This window comes from Apodemus sylvaticus, chromosome 7 (genome assembly GCF_947179515.1).
Source record: "Apodemus sylvaticus chromosome 7, mApoSyl1.1, whole genome shotgun sequence".
In the NCBI taxonomy this organism is placed as follows: Eukaryota; Metazoa; Chordata; class Mammalia; order Rodentia; family Muridae; genus Apodemus; species Apodemus sylvaticus.
In genome coordinates this window covers 95252863-95271062 of record NC_067478.1, presented here as the reverse complement: position 1 = coordinate 95271062, position 18200 = coordinate 95252863, and the positions used below count along the sequence as shown (strand labels likewise).

Below are 18200 nucleotides of genomic sequence, written 5' to 3'. Positions count from 1 at the left end.
ACAGTACTAGAATGAAGAGATGTTGGTATTCGGTCCAGATCAAATCAACCATCCTGTGCATCTCAGAGGAGTCCCAGAGTCCCTTCAAACAACATTAAGGCACTTCCCATTCATTATTTCCCAACTCGACTCCTGGGGCTGGCCCTGAATATTGTTTCATAAATAACTGAACAGGGCTCCAGGGTTAGGCAGATGTGCACAGCGCTGGTTGATGACGAGGGACTTTGGCTGTGCTAAATGGTTCTGGGATGCTGACTCTCAGCAGAGAGGTGGCTCAGTGGAGAAAGCAACCAAGTGGCTGGTGTCCCCACCCGGATCCCCCTGATCACAGTGGGATGCTGAAAGAGCATTTGTTTCCAATTGTTCTTAGCCACTAATTTGGCTCCAGGGTATAACACCAATCTGAGAACAAACGGAGTAGGAAAACCAAGCCTTTCCTAAGGAGACCCAATTTTGCCATAAACGGAGGTGGTGATGGCGGGGAGTTCTGGGTTCACAGCACAGGCCACCGGGCACTGTGGCAGAGTCATCAGACACTGAAGCAGGGCCTCCTGCACTGAGGCAAGATGGCATCTCTGCCCTATAGCTCCTAGCCACCCCGGCTGCAGTGCCATCTGCCGAGCCTCACCTGCTCATTGCTCCTCGGAGGCTCCCCCAGCGGAGGACAGATTATTCTGATAGCAGGAGATGGAATACGGTCCCTTGCTAGCAGTAACTACCCAGAACAATCTCTCCCGTGCAGCTGACTCTCTCCACCTGGCACCTGCCTGCAAAAGAGCTTGCAGGTGGCAGAGGGTGCAGGAGCTGGCTGGGGGGACTCCGCCCATGCATGGAAGGGTCGTCGGGCCCTCTGGGGGCAGGACTGTTAGGCTGCAGAAAGGTCAGCTATAGGCAGCTTCTGGAGAAGACACAGCAGAGCTCTTGTTTGGGGCAAACTGAAGAGCTAGCTAGCATCGTCCAAAGGCAATGGGGGAAAGATGGTAAGTGAGGGTAGGGCCCCAAAGCAGCCGCCTTTGCATGTGCAGAATTGGCAGCAACAAGAGGCCCTTCTCAGGGTTAAACTGCCTTCTTATGTCTTAAAGCAACTAAATCAGAGGGCTTCCACTGTGACCCTCTTGAAGGCAAATCAGCAGACAGAGTGCCTTTTCCAGTGCGTGCTGCTTTTACTCACATCCTCCCGGCAGACCTGTCGTGGTTTCTACGGCAAAACTGCCAACCTTGCTAGCCGGTGATTTAGCTGTTCAATAATTTCATAAATCCGACCTTGAGTAAAACTACAGGAAAGGGAACAATTTTTTAAAAGTCTCTGAGCAGTCAAAATATGTGTCACAAAATCATGTTTGTGAACCTTATTCAGAGGGGATGCTCTGGGCCTTTTCTTAGGGCTCTTCCCCCTATTTCTGCACACATTTCTAAGAGGTTAAGGTAGCTGGTTAGATCTGGCCTGTCTCGACATCATAAAAGAGGAGGAAAGTAGACTTTCCCAAAAGGCAAACTTTGGGGTCTGGAGGGCCACAGAGAAGGCCAAGGGGCAAGTAAGTCCCGAGTCCTTCTGCAAGGTTTAGTCGTGAGCAGGCTAATTGCTCAGCCAGGCAGGGGAAGAAGTAGGAAAGACGAGTTCCCACTTAGTGTGTAACACGTCCTCTGTGTTAAGCTGTCTAGAGTCTGGTCTTCTCCATGGTCCCACGTTAGCGAGTCCTTCCTCTGGGCTGCCTGTGTTGTCAGAAGTCACTTGGGTTTCTAATTGGTTGGCTCATTCATTTATCCAACAGGCATTGATACCTGTCAACGTCGGGTCACTCCAATAGGTAGGAAGGAAGGAAGGCAGGGAACCCCTGTCACTCATGATGCTCGCCATGATGTATGTTGACTAGATATTAGGTAAGACAGCCGGGAAGTGGAGAGGGAGACAAGCTAAGGCCACCATCTAACCAGGTCACTAGCACACTGGGGAGAATTTTAGTGAGAAGAGACAATGATGCCTATGGATTCAGCTGGAAATGTCACAATACTGAAAGCTTCAAACTATACTACCAAGAAATGCAGCCCAATACAGGACTGAAGAAGAGGTGTGGAGAACACCTTAGACGAAGATGTAGAGAGAGGTGACGGTGAGAATCAGAGCAAGGGAAAGTCAGGGAGATGAGGCTGCAGGGTTGGCTTCCCCATCTGCATGATGAGCATTTTGGGACCACCGAAGCCCTTCAGGCTCCTACGTTAACTGCGCTGTCTCTCCCAGACCCCACATCTCTCTACTTTTGCATAGCTTTGGAAGGCAGCATTTGCATTGATGCTTCATCCTCTCCAGGTACCAATGAATCACCCCAAGTATACTGCATCTCTATAGGTCCCAGCTCCAGATTTTCAAAGTCGGGAAGACTGCCAGCCACCCTAAGCCTGCCCAGTCTCTCAGACAACAGGTAGCACTGCCCATCACTTGAGGGCACAAAGATTTTGCAGGTGGTGGGGGAGGGGATGAAACTCGAGCAATCTGTCCTGAAGAATGCAGGTTAATAATTTATAGATTCATTAAAAAGGAAAAAAAAAACCCACTGAAACAAATTGCATACAAATTGTGTGACAGTCAGAGGAAATGTGCTGGTGTTGCTTAGTGAAGCATAATAAATATATGCAGCCCATAATAATAAGTTACTTAAACTCGGGCCACTAAATGATTTATTAATTGTCCTCGAATCCTTTCTGGTTACAACCAAAACCGAGAGCATGGTCGTATTTTATATCAACTCATGTGCCTCAAACACTAAAGAACACAGCTGCCTACAGCTGTCCATCCCATGTTTCAACCTAGCCCCACCCTTACAGATAGACCTGCTGTCTCACCAAAGAAGTATGTGTGCCCCAAATATGCAAGCATATACTACGTATTATTGTCTACCTCTCTTTCTCCCATCGGTGCTAAGGTAGCGCTGGGTGGATGTTTTCCTGGGAGAGCAGAGGCCGCTAGCCCCAGGCTCATAGCCCACAGGCCAGTTAGGCCTCTTCCCAGGGCTTCAGTTCCCTGAAGACCCCACCTGGAAGCCAACACCTCCTTGGGGCTTAGGTCTGAGAGGCTATTCTGGAATGCAGGGGCTTCACTACCAAGCTGGAGCCTAGAGCCCTCAGTGGTGCAGAATCCAGCAGAACATCGAACTCTGAAGGAATAGCCCCTCTGCAGAAACACTGTCTCTGTGGATAGAGAAATGGGGCGTGGTCAAGACCAGTTGTGGAAGGACTGGGGAAAAAAAATGCCAGAGCTGGTGATTCTCCAGAGGTGACTTCCCCGGGTGACAGAAAGGTGTCCCTGTCCCCAATAGGCATCTTTCCTGTCTTCCCATCTCAGACTGGGGCTGCCTGAGGGACTCATCTTTAACTCCATGCTCTCTAACCCCCACACCCAACACAGGGGGATTTCACTCCTCACCAAAAGAATTCCTCGAATCTATCCCTTACATGTCCATGGCTACTAGATAGTTTTGAGTTTAGAGACTGAAAATCAGCAGTTCCTAATAGAATTCAGCCCCACTTGTTTTGTGGGATTTGTAATGAGGGGGTTTGTGCTGTTCAAAGCTCTGTAGTATGAAATGGTACACATGATGATACTTAACCTCCCACTTCCTGTCTGAGCTGATAGCTAAGTAAGGCTTAGAGGAGCTCAGTAGCTGACCACTGTGTCTGGACCAGTAGAAGGCTCAGGATTCGAACCCAGCTCTCCCAGGCTCTCAAGCCCAAGTTCCTCTATGTTCCCTACTCCATCCAAACTGTGTGGAATAAGCACTGTCCTGCAAATCTGGCTTGTGTCATGGCTGACCAGTGAGCCAGGGTGATGAGGGATAGAAGTAGCCCCAGGCTGGGCAAGAGGCAAATGGGAGAGTGAGCAGAGAGGTTTCTAGAAAACACTTCTCTGGGGTCTGGCAGCATGAGGCTCATTGGTGAAGCTTGAGTTTGGCATGTATGAGATCAGGGTTCTGATCCCCAGCACTGCAAAAAAAAAAAAATGAAAAGAACAGAAAACAAACCAAAAAAATAGCCATGGCACTGTTGCTTGAATGTGCAAGCATACACGTGTCTTTGAGTGTGTGACTTCATGGCTATGTGTGCTTGTGTTCATCTAACACTAGTGTGTGTAATTTATAACTGTGCGTGCAGGTGAGCATGTATGTATATGTGTATTGTGTTATATGGGCAGATATATGTATATATATGCATGTATGTATTATGTATATATGTGTACATGTATAGGTATGTGTATTATACATGTTTATGCATATATGCATATATGTGTATATGTATGGGCATATGTATGTGTGTTTGTTTTCATGTGTATGTGTGCATATCCGAGTACTGTATATGTGTGTATGTGTATATGTGTGTTTGTGTAATGTGTGAATGGGTGTATATATATGCGTGTGTGTGTGTGTGTGTGTGTGTGTGTGTGTGTGTGTGTGTGTATGTGTGTGTGTGTGTGTTTGTGTGTATGTGTGTTTGGGGGAAGGAAGAAAACCTCCCACAGTCCATTCCTTCCTCTCTCTCATACACCCCAGTCAGCCAAGCCTGAACATGCCCCCTGTGATCTCTCCATGTGGTCAGCAGAGGATGCCTCATTTACTAACAATGCTTCCTTGTTGCCCACAACTCAGACCAGCCAATCAAGCTCTGAAGGGACAGCAGAGGGAAGGGGAGGGAGGATCTTTGCTCATTCAGTCAAGCTTCCCAAGACAGGCTTTCCCCAGTCAATCCCACTGGGGTCAAAAAGAAAGTCATGTGCTGCCCAGTTCTTAAGGATGTCCAGAACACTGCAGACACAGGCCTGTCTCTAAGAACTCATCTGGATGAAAAGAAACAACATCTCTGGCTGCCAGCAACAAAAGAACTTGGAAGAGACTAGTGAGGACTGGATAAGCTTGTTTCCCAGCCTTGCTGTCCCCAGGCAACGGCTCAGGCCCCTCCCTTCCACCCAGCAAACTGGCCTCGGGTTAACATCTACTTCTCTCTCTTCTACACAGATGAGAGTGGCTTGCCCATCCTTTGTGGTCATGGTAAGAGAAATGGATATCTGAGAAGGCTAGTTCTTGCCTACAGTAACATAGCACGATAGAAGCAGACAGACTCAAACCCACAGATCACTTTCTGGCCCCAGCGCTATCCCTTCTACCCAGCCAGAGCTCCCTGGAGACAGCAGCCACAACTAGGATTTTCCTCCTGAGTGAGAGAGAGGCAACCTTTTGGGGGCCCGGAACCAACATGAGTTCTGATTGTTTCATTAGCTCCGGGAAGAAAACAGCCTTGGTTTTATTTAACACCATCTCAGCAGCTGGGGAGAACTCCTTTAATACATCCACCCAACCTCTAAATCACCCTAGAGGGAGACAATGCAGGGACCCACTGAAGTTAGCTGCAGAGACAGAGTGAGAGCCTTTCTCACACCATGCTAGCTTCTTTGAAGTTGAAAAAAAAACCCAATATGTAGAAACTAAATTGCTGGGTGTCATTTGTGACCACCCAGCCCTGCAGAGAAGAGAAAGACACCACCATCCAACTTCACCTTCACCTCTATGCTCTGGTCTACAGGATACAGGGAGATAGCTGTGCTCACTCGGGATTGGTCCTGCATTTCTTTCTGAATGAACCTTTGGCAAGTAATGCCCATTTTTAAGTGAGAAAACCAAGGCTGGAAGGGATCCTGGGGTTAATGAAGCCACAGAACCGCACGATATGCAGTGGTCTATCCGCCATGCCTCCTAACTCACAATCCAAGTGCTTGCTCTGTGGCCCCAGCTCTCTCTTGTTCACTCTAGCCTTGATTAGAAAACCAGCAGTTCTTGCGCTGACTCCCAAGCCCTTCTTCCTGCAGGGAAGAAAACAGTCCTCTCAGAGCAAGCCGATATTTGGACAATCTGGGGGCCTCCAGACTCCTCCGGAAGACCCGGCCTTCCCCTCCCAGGAGCTAGCAGCGCTGCCAAAACAAGAGGAGAAGGCTTCCAACAAAAGTTTGTTTTCATGGAGATTTTATTTCCTTCACGGAGGCTCTCCCTCCACAGATTTCTCTTTGTTGGCGCTTGCATTCAGAAGTCACCAGATACACAGCCCCTGACCCCATGGCCCTTGGGGATCACTCGCCTTTATCTCTCCTCCCAGACCCACAGGCTGCTCATCCCCCCCCCCACTCAAAAGACCCTTTGAGCTGCTCAGCAGAGAGAGGACTCCCAGAGTGGGAAAAAGATTGAGTGGGACCAGACCCTCCACACCAGGGATGGGAGAAGACAGGAACAGCCAGAGGAAGGAGCGGGAGTGGAAGGACTCTGTCCAGTGTGGTCATGGAAGGCGAGGCTAACGCCACTCCTATATCCCTCCATCCAGGACTGTGTTTCCTGAAAGAAGGGATGCTAACTAGGGGTTCCAGGGTCAAAAGGAAGATCTCTGAGTCTGTCTTCAGAGGGGGGTAGCTCAACACACATGGGCAGCCCTACCACAGCACTGAATTTTGGCTGGCTGATCTAAGCACATAATTCAGACTCTAGAGCAGCCCTCTGATGAGCTGAACAGAAAGAGCCAGGGAGAAAGAGCCAAAGTCCTTAGAAAGGGAACTCCTCAAGAGAACACACGGTGAGCAGTCACATGACAGGTCTAAGGGGTGGCTGGCTCTGTGCCTGGGCCACTGATGGGATCAAGCACAGCTACTCCTGGAAGCTAGGTCCTCACAGGAGGGCACAACGTGGGCAGAGGAGACCTGGGTTAGATTCTCCACCTTCCAATCCACTAGCTTGGTGATCTTCTGCAGCAATGGAACCCCTCTGGGTCCCATTCCAACATCTGCTCAGACAAGGATACTACCATTTCCAAATTGTGCGAAGGAGACACCAGTAGGCATGGAGGAGCCAGGAGGATGCCTGGCAGGGGGTGGGTGGTCACTTCTCAGCCCTCTAACTCCTGCAAGGCTGTTTGGCACCAGAGTACCAGCCTCTATTTCCCCACAGTTTCAGGATGTTTCTTCAGGGTATACTGTCAAACCCTCTCTGACATTGATTTTAGACAGATATTGGAACTTTAAATTTTTTCATATTGTGTGGGTGTTGGTATATTTGTATTCATGTTTGTATATGTGCATGCACGTACACATGCATGGGCAGGAGGCATCCACTTGTGTATGCTCACACATGCAGAAGCCAGGGGTCAACCTTGGGTATCATTCTTCAGGAGCAGTCTAACTTGCTTTTATTTTTTTAGAGACAGGGTCTCTCATTGATCTTTGGTTTTCCAGGTAGACTAGGCTGATTGGAGGAATAGCTAGAAAGTGAGCCCCAGGGATCCCCCTGTGGGGTTTATAAGCAACACCCACCACTACATCCAACTTTTGTTTTCCGAGACAGGGTTTCTCTGTATAGCCCTGTCTGTCCTGGAACTCACTCTGTAGACCAGGCTAGCCTTGAACTCAGAAATCCACCTGCCTCTGCCTCTGCCTCCCAAGTGCTGGGATTAAAGGCACATGCTTCCATGTCTGGCTTCTTAAAATTTCATTTTAACTTGTTATGAAGAGACAGTAGCTATTCACAGTTTACCAAGCATTTTATAAAATCTAGTGTCTCGTTTGTTCTTCAAGATGGTCTCACTCTACGTTAGCAGATGAGAAGACTGAGAAGCACGGACATGAGGTGGCTTTGTCAAAGTCGCTGAACAGATGAGAGTGAGAAGACCAGGGACAGATCATCTAGCATCTGCAGCAGGTGGGGCCCCGTGATGCCCCGACAAGGACAGGAGGGTGGCCAGCAAGGAGTCTCAGGACTTAGTACATGAGGGCACCAAAGAGGATGGCTTCTTGAAGACTGGAGAGGGTAAAACTATTCAAGCCTAGACTTAGAGATGGGATGCGGAAGGCAGCTCAGAAGGGTATAGATGCAGAGAGTTCAGGACGAGTCCCATGTCTTCACAGTTAGGCTATGCATTCAGGGATCACTGTTTCATTTCACTTTTGACTTGAGGATCTGGGGAAGGGAGCCCTGTGCCCGGCTGACACAAGCAGGAGACAATGCTGGAGGAGAAACAGAATCTACTCAAGTCTGATTTTCAAGCTAACGTAAGTCACGAAAAAGAAATCATTGAAGTCTGGATCCTGTGTCAATGTGTGCCAAACCTCTTCACGTTTAGATCATTAATTAACCTTCGAGTTCTCCACCACAGAGGAACAGACAAGGATGGGGTAGAAATTGGGAAGGCCCTGAGCCTGACACAAATACATACACACACACACACACACACACACACACACACACACACACGCACTATTCATCAGCCCAGGAATATGCAAAGATGTTGATCTCCCCCCATCTTCCCACCCCATTGGATACCTAAAAATATTCAGCTTCTCTAGAAATGCTTTCCTCTGCTTCTGACCAATGTTATCCTTCCAGGATCAAGCCAGGTACCTGAAGGGAGCTGTACAAAAGGGAGGTGAGAGACAAAAGAACCATAGGGTGACTCCTAGGGGCACACCTGCAGAGAAATACCAGGATCTCAAACCCACAGCCAACTCCAGAGAGAAGGCTCTCCTGGGCTTCCTGCCCCCAGTCTGGATGGGCTTTTTCTGCTCAGTCCCTGCAAAGGAGCTCTTTCAAAGGGGAGACGAGGAATTCCCCTGAGCCTGCGGAAGCTGAAACTGTATTGTGAAGTGATTTCAGTCTCCTCTTGCTTTCAAATGTACTTAATCAACATGAATAGGATCGCAAGGGCTGGAGCTCCTACAGGTAGGACGAATGGAGAAGAATAGTGCTCATAAATCATTTAGCATGCAATCCAAACAGGCCTGGATTTTTTTTCTTAAAGGAAAAGGTGATACCGATGGAATAGAGCCATAAAGGAGGCAAAATGTACGGTGACTTGTCCCCACAGCTAGAGAGTGTCTCCAACTCTTGCATGCTATGTTCACCTGCAATCTGACCTCCAGACCCCTTCCCCTTCCACAAAGCTCAGATCAGCAAAGAAGGAGCCGGCACAGGAGAAGGAAAACTGATGGAAACAGCTGCATTCCCATCTACTTCTTCAGCTCCAGTCAGAGACTGGCTGTCTCTTGAGCAGCTGACTCCACAGGTCCCTGGTAGATATGGAAGTGACTGCTATAGCTGTGTGGTTATTTTCTTCCAGGGTCTAGCTCTACATTGGCCTCTCAGAGAGGCCTTGCTGTAGCCCCTGCAGAATGATGTCTTGCCAGCTACTCTTACTTAACCCATGTAAGCAATTTATACTACTTGGCCTTTTACGGCATAGATGCACTGTGCCTTCCCTGGCAGGACATAAGCGTCACGTGGGCTGAATACTTGACCATTGTAATCTGAGGACCTGTAACAATGTTTGCCGCACAGTAGGTATCCATCAAATATCTGTTGAATGAATGAACAAATAAATAAAAATGCCTCCTTCCTCCTCAAGCAGGGAACATGCTAGATGTCAAAAGCCTGTCCACTTCAAAATAGGGAGATACCGTCAAGATCTAGGTAGGACTCTATTGCTTGTCTCTGATTCTATCACTTTGACCCAGAGTAAACTCTTCCCGCACACGACTTTTCCTCCTCCATAACGAATGGGTATTCTCTAAGGACCCAAGGGGCTGAAGGGTTTGCAGCCCCATGGGAGGAACAACAATATGAACCAACCAGACCCTCCAGAGCTCCCAGGGACTAAACCACCAACCATGGAGGGACCCATGGCTCCAGCTACATATGTAGCAGAGGATGGCCTTTTCAGACATCAGTGAGAGGAAAGGTCCTGTGAAGGCTCGATGCCCCAGTGTAGGGGAACGCCAGGTCAGGAAAGTGGGAGTGGGTGGGTTGGTGAACAGGGGGAGGGGGGATGGGATAGGGGGTTTTCAGAGGGGAAACCAGGAAAGGAGATAACATTTGAAATGTAAATAAAGCAAATATCTAAAAAACCAACAAGAAAAATGAATGAGTAATCTTCCTTTCTCTCTCTCCCTTCCCTCCCTCCCTCCCTCCCTCCCTTCCTCCCTCCTCTCTCTCTCTCTCTCTCTCTCTCTCTCTCTCTCTCTCTCTCTCTCTCTCTCAAAGCTACTTCCTAGCTATCAGCCTTATCAAGATGAAGCTAAATATCTTCTTCCCACCCACTGGATGCCAGAAACTCATAGAAGTAGACAATGAACAAAAACGTCCTGCTTTCTCTTAGAAGTGCATAGCTATAGACGTAGTTGCTGATGCACTGGGTGAAGAGTGCGGCTGAATCGGTCGTGGGAATAACAAACAAGGCTTTCTCAGGACATAAAGTATCTCTGCCCACAGCAGAATGTGCGTGCGGGCTGTTGAGTACGGGGCATAGACCCTGTTATATACCTGTTATAGACCAAAGAGAACTGGACAGAAAAAGTGCCACACTTGGTTCAGGAATACGTTGTGGGTGGCAATCTGTGTTCTTAACTTGGTTATCAGAGAGAGGGAGGAGGCAGTATCCCTGGAGTGACAGATACCACTGTCAGTAGTATGCTGAGGTACTTGGGGCCCAAAAGAGCGAGCAGAATTCAAAGACTTTTCGATCTCTTTAAAGGAGATGATGTCTACCAACATGTGGTCAGAAAGCCCTTAAACAAAGAAGGTAAGAAGTCCAGGGCCAGAAACACCCCAAGAGGGCAGTGTCTTGGCACTTCATGCATCCTGCATCACAAACGCTGATGTATTGCTCTAAAGAAACAAAGCACCAAGAAAACAAGGAGGAGGCTGCAGAATACACTAAACCTTTGGCCAAGAAAATGAAGGAAGCCAGAGAAAAAGGCCAGGGATAGACTGCCAAGAGGTATAGGCTGCTCTCATTAAGAGCTTCAACTTCGGGGCTGGAGAGATGGCTCAGCGGTTAAGAGCACTGACTGCTCTTCCAGAGGTCCTGAGTTCAAATCCCAGCAACCACATGGTGGCTTACAACCATCTGTAATGAGATCTGACACCCTCTTCTACAGTGTCTGAAGACAGCTACAGTATACTTACATATAATAAATAGATAAATCTTAAAAAAAAAAAAAGAACTTCAACTTCTGAGCCAAGTCAAAAACAAGTTTAAGAGTAACAAATGATCAGACGTGAAAACAAAACAAAACCCAACAAAACAGAATGCCTATTGCCCTAAAACAAAAGGAGAGAAGAGATGGGAGGAGTCAGGAGAGCTAATGGGTTGGGCCAGACCCCTGGCTGATGGGCACTGACTCCTTCATTTCTTACCATAACTTCTGAAGTTCATTTCATAAGCCCTACCGTACAGGTAAGTACAGAGACTCATAAATACAAAGTGAGTTGCTCATACTTGCTCACCCTCAAAGTTACAAGGTAGTTTATTTCACTTCTCTGCAGCATGGCGGCCACATACCCAGGAGAAAATCCAGGCTGTGCCTAGAAAGTAGAAAAGGGCAGATTCTGAATTCTGCCCTTTCCTACAAAGGAGATGGGATGACCAACTCATCCTGGTTTGCCTGGGTCCTTCTAGGTTTTACCACCAGACTCTCCTGTCCTAGGAAATCCCTTCATTTCAAACAAAGAGGAGTAGGTGACAGTCCTGGGTGGAGTGTAGCCTCTGCTAGAGACTGAAAACTGTGTGGAGACCCCTCGGAACGCAGGCTGTTCATCTCCTCGCCGGTGGCAGCGTGGCTGTGGCAGCATGCCCTCTCTGAGATGTAGGGCTGAGCTCTTTCTGGTGCAGACAGAGATGAGGAGCAGAGAGGAGTTCCTGCCTTCTTGTGCCTTGAATGCAAGCTCTGGCCTTAGAACAGAAACCGTGTGGGCTCCTTCCCTAAGGGCGAGATGACCTCCCAAAGCAAGGAGGGCAGATTCCTGGAATTCCATCAGTGGGGCTTTGGTTTTAGCCAGATCACCTCTGACACAAAGGAGTACAATTCAAGACTGCCAGCAAGTTACTCAGAAGTTCCGTGGGGCTTCTGGGATGGACCCTCCAGGACTCCCAGATCAAAGGATTCAGAGGAAAGGACTGGCTCAAACAGAAGCCACCCCTTCACTCCTTGGCTAGGGATTGGCAGATGTTTAGTATAGAACTTCACTCTACTGCCTCTGTTCCCCTATCCAGGGCCCTCTGTTCTGCCAGGACACCTGGTCTTGCTTCACCTGACATAGCAGTCACTATGGCCACTAGACTCCCCTCTGAGTCTGAGTAACCACTGAGACGTACAGACACACCAGGGGCCAGAAGAAAAGCCACAGCAGCCCAGAACTTCAGCAGAGACTAAATAGAGATGAAAGTAAGGATAAAGAAAATCACTGGTGTGGGTCCGGGGAGAATACCCCTTTGCTTCCTAGCCATTTTACAACAACAAAGGCAATTCCAACCTATGAGTTTTGTGCAGCACTCTAAGGACCCAGGGCCCACTTGTCCTCTTGTCCATTTGTCCATGCCCACTCACCGCTCACCACTGTCTGGCATGCTTTTTGCAGATCTTCTTTGAATGCATCAGCTAGGTGTTTTGGGTGTCCAGTGGTTCTGTGCCATTTAACTTTTCCTTTTTCTTTTTTCTTTTTTCTTTTTCTCTCTTCCCCAACATGCTGTGCCTTTAACCTTCCTTCTCAGGGCCAACACCTGGACTCTGTCCTCTAGCCTGTGTGTGTGTGTGTGTGTGTGTGTGTGTGGTGTATGAAATGTGAGGGTGTGCTTGTGTACATGTGTGTATGCTTGTGTGTGCACATGTGTGCGTGTGCACACTTGTGCATGCACGTGAGAGTGCGTTCAGTAGTTTACTCAGACTACCTGCCTTGATCTATAGCATACATTCTCCCAAACCCACAGGGAGTATAGTGAAGCAACATTAACTCTGAAGGCAGAACCCCACTTGTGACACGCCTTGACCTTTTCTTCATCTGTACAGCATATGTACAAGGACTGCCTGGACTCCCTTAACTACTTAGAAGAGAGAATAGGCTTAAAATACTTGTAAATGCTAAGATGAACATATAGACTTACTTAATTAAAAAAAATCACTTTTCTAGCCTTTTATATTTAGATCCCTCTCCTCTCCTTTGTTGTCTTTCACAGATAAGCTGTTGAAAGGGTGACCTGTGCTCACAGCTCCATCCTCCTATCTCTTTCTCTTTTGACCGCCCAAGAGCTGGCTGATGACCCCACCACTCCAGCAGTTTGAAGAGCTGAACCTCCCATGAAGAGGAGCCCATCACAGCGGCATTTCTTGATGTTGACAGACAAATGAGTCACCTGTTAAAGCAGGACTGATGCTAAAGTGGTGGGTCTGAGTGAGACAGGGATCCTTCATTCTTAACAAGCAGGTTCCAGAGAAGCACAGAAGGTCAGAGGACAGCCTCAGCTGTCAGTTCTTACCTTCCTCCACCTCGTATGAGACGGGGTCCCTTGTCCTTCACTGCTTACTCCAGGCTAGTCCTGCCCCTGCCTCCCCTCGAAGTAGGAGCAATGGGATTACTCATGGAGGGAGGCTTCCACATCTAACTTCACAGAGGTCCTTGGGTTCTGTATTGGTTACTTTCTATTGCTATGATGAAACACCATGACCAAAGGTAACTTATTTTGGCCAATGGTTCCAGAGGAAATGTCTATAATGACAACGGAGGTATGGCGGCAGGAAGCCAGGAGGAAGCTGGGAGATCCGAGGTATGGTGGCAGGAAGCCAGGAGGAAGCTGGGAGATCCGCATCTCAACAGCAAACACAAAGCAGAGAGCATGAACTGGAAGTCCAGAGCGCCTACAAACTCTCCAAGCCTAACCCAGTGCGTGCGGTACTTCCCCCAGCAAGCCTATACCTCCTAAAGATTCCACATCCTCCACAAACAGTTCTACCAGTGGGGGACCAAGTATTCAAATACATGAGCCTATGGGAGATATTTCACATTCAAGGACCCAAACTTGGGTGTTCAGGCTTACAGCTTCCCAGCCCTTGAGACTGTGCCTTGTCCATCTCTGTTTGTTTCAGAGTACGGTGGACTGTCTGAAACACAGAACATGGTCTATAGCTTTGTGCCAGGTTAATATGTACTCCACCTACTTCAGCACACTCTAACCTTCCCTGCCAAGCCCTTCCCTGCACCCTAGTCATGTTACATCACCCCCAACGCAAAACATCTTCCTTTCTGGAATTCCCTCAACACACGGAATCCGTGGCACGCATTTAGTGATTAATTAATTTTGTTCCTCTGTGTGACATCTCCTGCATGATAATCTTCATTATTATTTAACTTTATATTATTACTTTTCACAAACTGCTCCCCCAATTAGAGGAGACAGCCTTCACAGATGAAAGTTAGGGGCTAGGTTTTGATTGTATTTTATCTTCTGTAAGTGTCTTGAACATATTGAGCATCTAATAAATTTGTGACGATTTAATTGCACGTAGTAAGAGGAGGCCAACATTGAGTGGTGGCCCATATGTCAGGGCAGCCCATGGGTGGAAAAGGAGAAGACAGTCCCAGATTTAACACAGAGACTGCTTAGAGATATAAAGTATATAAGGATCAGAGAAGCATAACTCAGGGCAAAGCCCATCCACTCTCCTCCCCAAGCAAAAGTCATGATCACTTTGGGATGTATTATTACTTGTAAGGAATAAAATATGGAGTTGCAAGTCTAGATTCAGGAACAGGAGTCACAGTGTATAACAATATGACTAAAGCAAACAATCTCTCCCCCCACCCCTCTGCTGACCATCAGGAAGCCACCTGCCTGGCTGCCTAACACTGCCAGATGTTCAAAGACAACAGTGGAGAGGGAAATATGCACCAGGAGCCTCGTTCATATTGCACTCAGGGACATCCCTCCCAACCATCTTCAGGAGGGACTACATATCCCAAATATCCTTGCTGTATGCTGACATCTAAAAGCAATAACAGATACAGCATGATACAAACAAACGGCAGCTTCAGCCACGGTGGCTGTCCTGTCTAGTTTTTATGTCAATTTGGCACAAACTAGAGTCATTTAAGAAGAGAGAACTTCAGTTGAGAAACTGCCTCCATAAGGTGGTAGGCCAGCTTATAGGGCATTTTCTTAATTGGTGGAGAAGAGCCCAGGCCATTGTGGGTGAGACACCACTGCTAGTCCTGGTACCTATAAGAGAGCAAGCTGACCCAAAGAAGCTAAATAACAAGCAGGGACCAACGGGGTGGGGCACTTGAATCTCACTAAGAAGGGGAAATAGATTAGACATGCGGGGTGGATGGGGGGGGAATGGAGTGGGAGTGGGAACAGGAGGGACGAAGTGAGGGGAGGATGGAGGAAGAGAGCACTGGGAGGGATAACTGGATTGGGGAGGAGGCACCTCTGGGACGAGCTAGAAACCTAGGCCAGTGGAAACACCTAGGAATCTATGAGGGTGACCCTAGTCAAGACTCCGAGCAATGAGAGATAAGGAGCCTGAATCAGCCATCTCCTGTAACCAGGCAAGACTTCCAATGCAAGGATTGCGGCACCAACCCAGCCAAGAAACATTTATCCCGAGTACAGGGGTAAAAGAGGGAGAAGAAATTGGGGCAAAGGCCAACCAATGACTGGCTCAGGTTGAGACCCATGCCAGGAGAAGAGCCCACCCCTGACACTATTAATAATATTCTGTTATTCAGATGATAGGAACCTAGCATGACTGTCATCAGAGAAGCTTCACCTAGCAACTAATGGAAACAGATGCAGAGATCCACAGTCAAACATTAACTGGAGCTTGGGGAATCCTGTGGAAGAGGGGGAGGAAAGATTAAAGGAGCCAGGGGTGTCTGAGACACCCCAGAAAAACCTACAGAATCAACTAACCTGGAGCCATAGAGGCTCAAAGAGACTGAACTGCCAAGCAGAGGGCATGCTCCTAGGAAGGTCCTAGGCCCTCTGCTCAGATATGAAACTCATGCAGCTGGGTCTCCTAAAGCAGGAGCAGGGCTGTCTCTGACGACATTGACATTGACTGCCTTTAGATCCCTTTCCCCTAACTGGACTGCCTTGTCTAGCCTCACAGGAGAAGATGTGCCTAGTCCTACTGCAACTTGATATGCCTAGGCCGGTTGATATCCAAGTGAGGCCTCCCTTTTCTGAGAAGGGGAAGAGGGGTGGAGAGGGGAGGGAAAGGGATGGGCTGGGAGGAAAAGAGGGAGGGGAAGCTGTGATCAAGAAATAAAGTAAATAAATAACTTAAAAAAGATGGAAAGAAGACAGGAAGACAGGATGAGAGAGAGGGGGGGGGAGAGAGAGAGAGAAGAAAGCATGCTGAGGAGTCCATGGAAGAAAGCCAGTAAGCAGCACTCCTCCATAGTCTATCAGCTCCAAGTTTCTGCCCTGTTTGAGTTCCCACTCTGCCTGCCTTCAATGATCAACTGTGATATGGAATTTAAGTGAAATAAACCCTTTCCTCTTCAAGTGACTTTTGGTCATGGTGTTTCATCGCAACTATAGAAACCCTAAGACAATGGTGAGCACCTGTAATAAATGAAAACCCTGTCACTATAGGATCAAAGTCTTTGGCTGTGAGATGTCTCAGCAGATAAGAAAGGCACTTTCCACGAAGTCTGGTGTCTTGAGGTTGCTCTCTGGGACCCACGTGGTTGAAGGAGAGAACTAGTCCCTGTAAACTGTCCTGTGACCTTCACATATGTATAGCATATAGCATGCAAGCACTCGCATATGTTGCTGAACTTCGGTAGTTTGCGGGTTCTTTCTTCCATACTTCTCTACCCCTTTTCTTCCACCTTTCCGACCCCTAACACTAGGTAAGAGAGGAGAAAGGATAGAGAGGAAAGGAAAGGGGATGGCCGTACCCTTAGGGCATCAAGATCCTTGGGGCAGGTTTGATCCTGGCCATCTGGATATCTAAGTTCTTCTTTTTCTTGTTTCTTCTGTATGTACAACTACTTAACAAACTGCTAACCAAAAGCAAACAACAACCAACTAAACAACAAAGAAACAACAACCAACCAACCAACAATAGCCAACCAACCTACCAACAACTACCAACCAACGACCCACCAGGTTTCTCAGGACCCTAGCATTTATATCCTTCTGAAAAGTCCCCAGAATTCCAAATGTCACACAATCGCAGAAACTAAAACTAACTGCAGCTGGCAAAATCACACCCTGCTAGAGCATGAGGCAAACTGTCAGCTGCTGTGGACAATCTGAAGCAGTCCCATATCTCACACCTGGGATTTAAACAAAATCATATTCTTATAAGCGTTTGGTGTGTTTTAAAGAAGCCAACATCCCAATTACACACAAATAAATAACTGTCTTTTAAAGGAATCAGGGCTGAGGATGCATCTTGGTAGTAGAGCACATGGCCTAGGCATAGCCTTTAAAAAGTCAAAAATTTAGACTTCAAAACATGTCACAACTTAAATATGACCCGGTATCTTCTGACTTGCTTCTTTTGGTGAATGGGTGACCAACATGCAACCAACAGTCTCTGTACCTGGCATTAGGTTGAGTTTGGAGGATAGATAGACAAGCACTAAGGAGCAGCACCTACCTTTGAAGGACAAGTAAGTACATGTGCTAGGCACCTGGAGGATTCACAGCATGAGCCAGCATCTGTGCCACTTGGAACCATAATTTCTGGGCCACTCGGAACTACCACTTTAACATCCATTACACTTTAACAGGTGACTCACTCGTGTGTTAACATCAAGAAACACTGCTTTAGTGAGCTCCTCTTCCCTGAAGATCCAGCTCCCCCAAACAAAGCAGGCCTACCCTTTGGTCATCCCTCCATAGGCCGCATGTACCGTTTTCAGCAAGGACTAGCCTCTGTCTTTCTTATCCCTGATCAGCATCCTTCCTAGCTGATTGTGTCTAGGCTTCGAGGGACTCTGAAGAGAAAGCTTAATTCTCCCCTAGTTGACTTCTCTCCTTGCTCTCTGGAACTCTGGCAAAGATAGTCACAGCGGCTCTAAGCAAACAGTAGCATGGACTGTTTCACTCCCCAGAACCTAGGACTCCCTCAATCCTGACTCCAGCCCCCTGGGAGGAGGGGAAAACTCAAATGTTCAAAATGCCCCAGCTTGGGCAAATGCAACTTGCTTAGAAAGGGTTAATTCAAGATCATTCTGGAGAAGCCACAGTTTCCACAGTCCTGGGTTTTATTCATGGCTTTGGGAGCCTGCGGACCCATGGACGGATGGATATACATGACTCAGCCTCATAGCACACATGTGGAGTTGAACAGTTTGGTGACCCAAGGTAAGCCTTGCAGAAAGACTCAGCCTGCC

At 47.9% G+C, this 18200-nt stretch overlaps 1 protein-coding gene and 1 pseudogene across 2 annotated transcripts in view; one reads left to right on the top strand and one right to left on the bottom strand.

Annotated features, from left to right (window-relative positions):
* The window catches only part of Pknox2 (PBX/knotted 1 homeobox 2), a 262123-nt gene that overhangs the window by 207945 nt on the left and 35978 nt on the right, over positions 1-18200 (bottom strand). The window lies entirely within an intron of this gene.
* LOC127689789 (40S ribosomal protein S6-like) lies at positions 10084-13770 on the top strand (annotated as a pseudogene).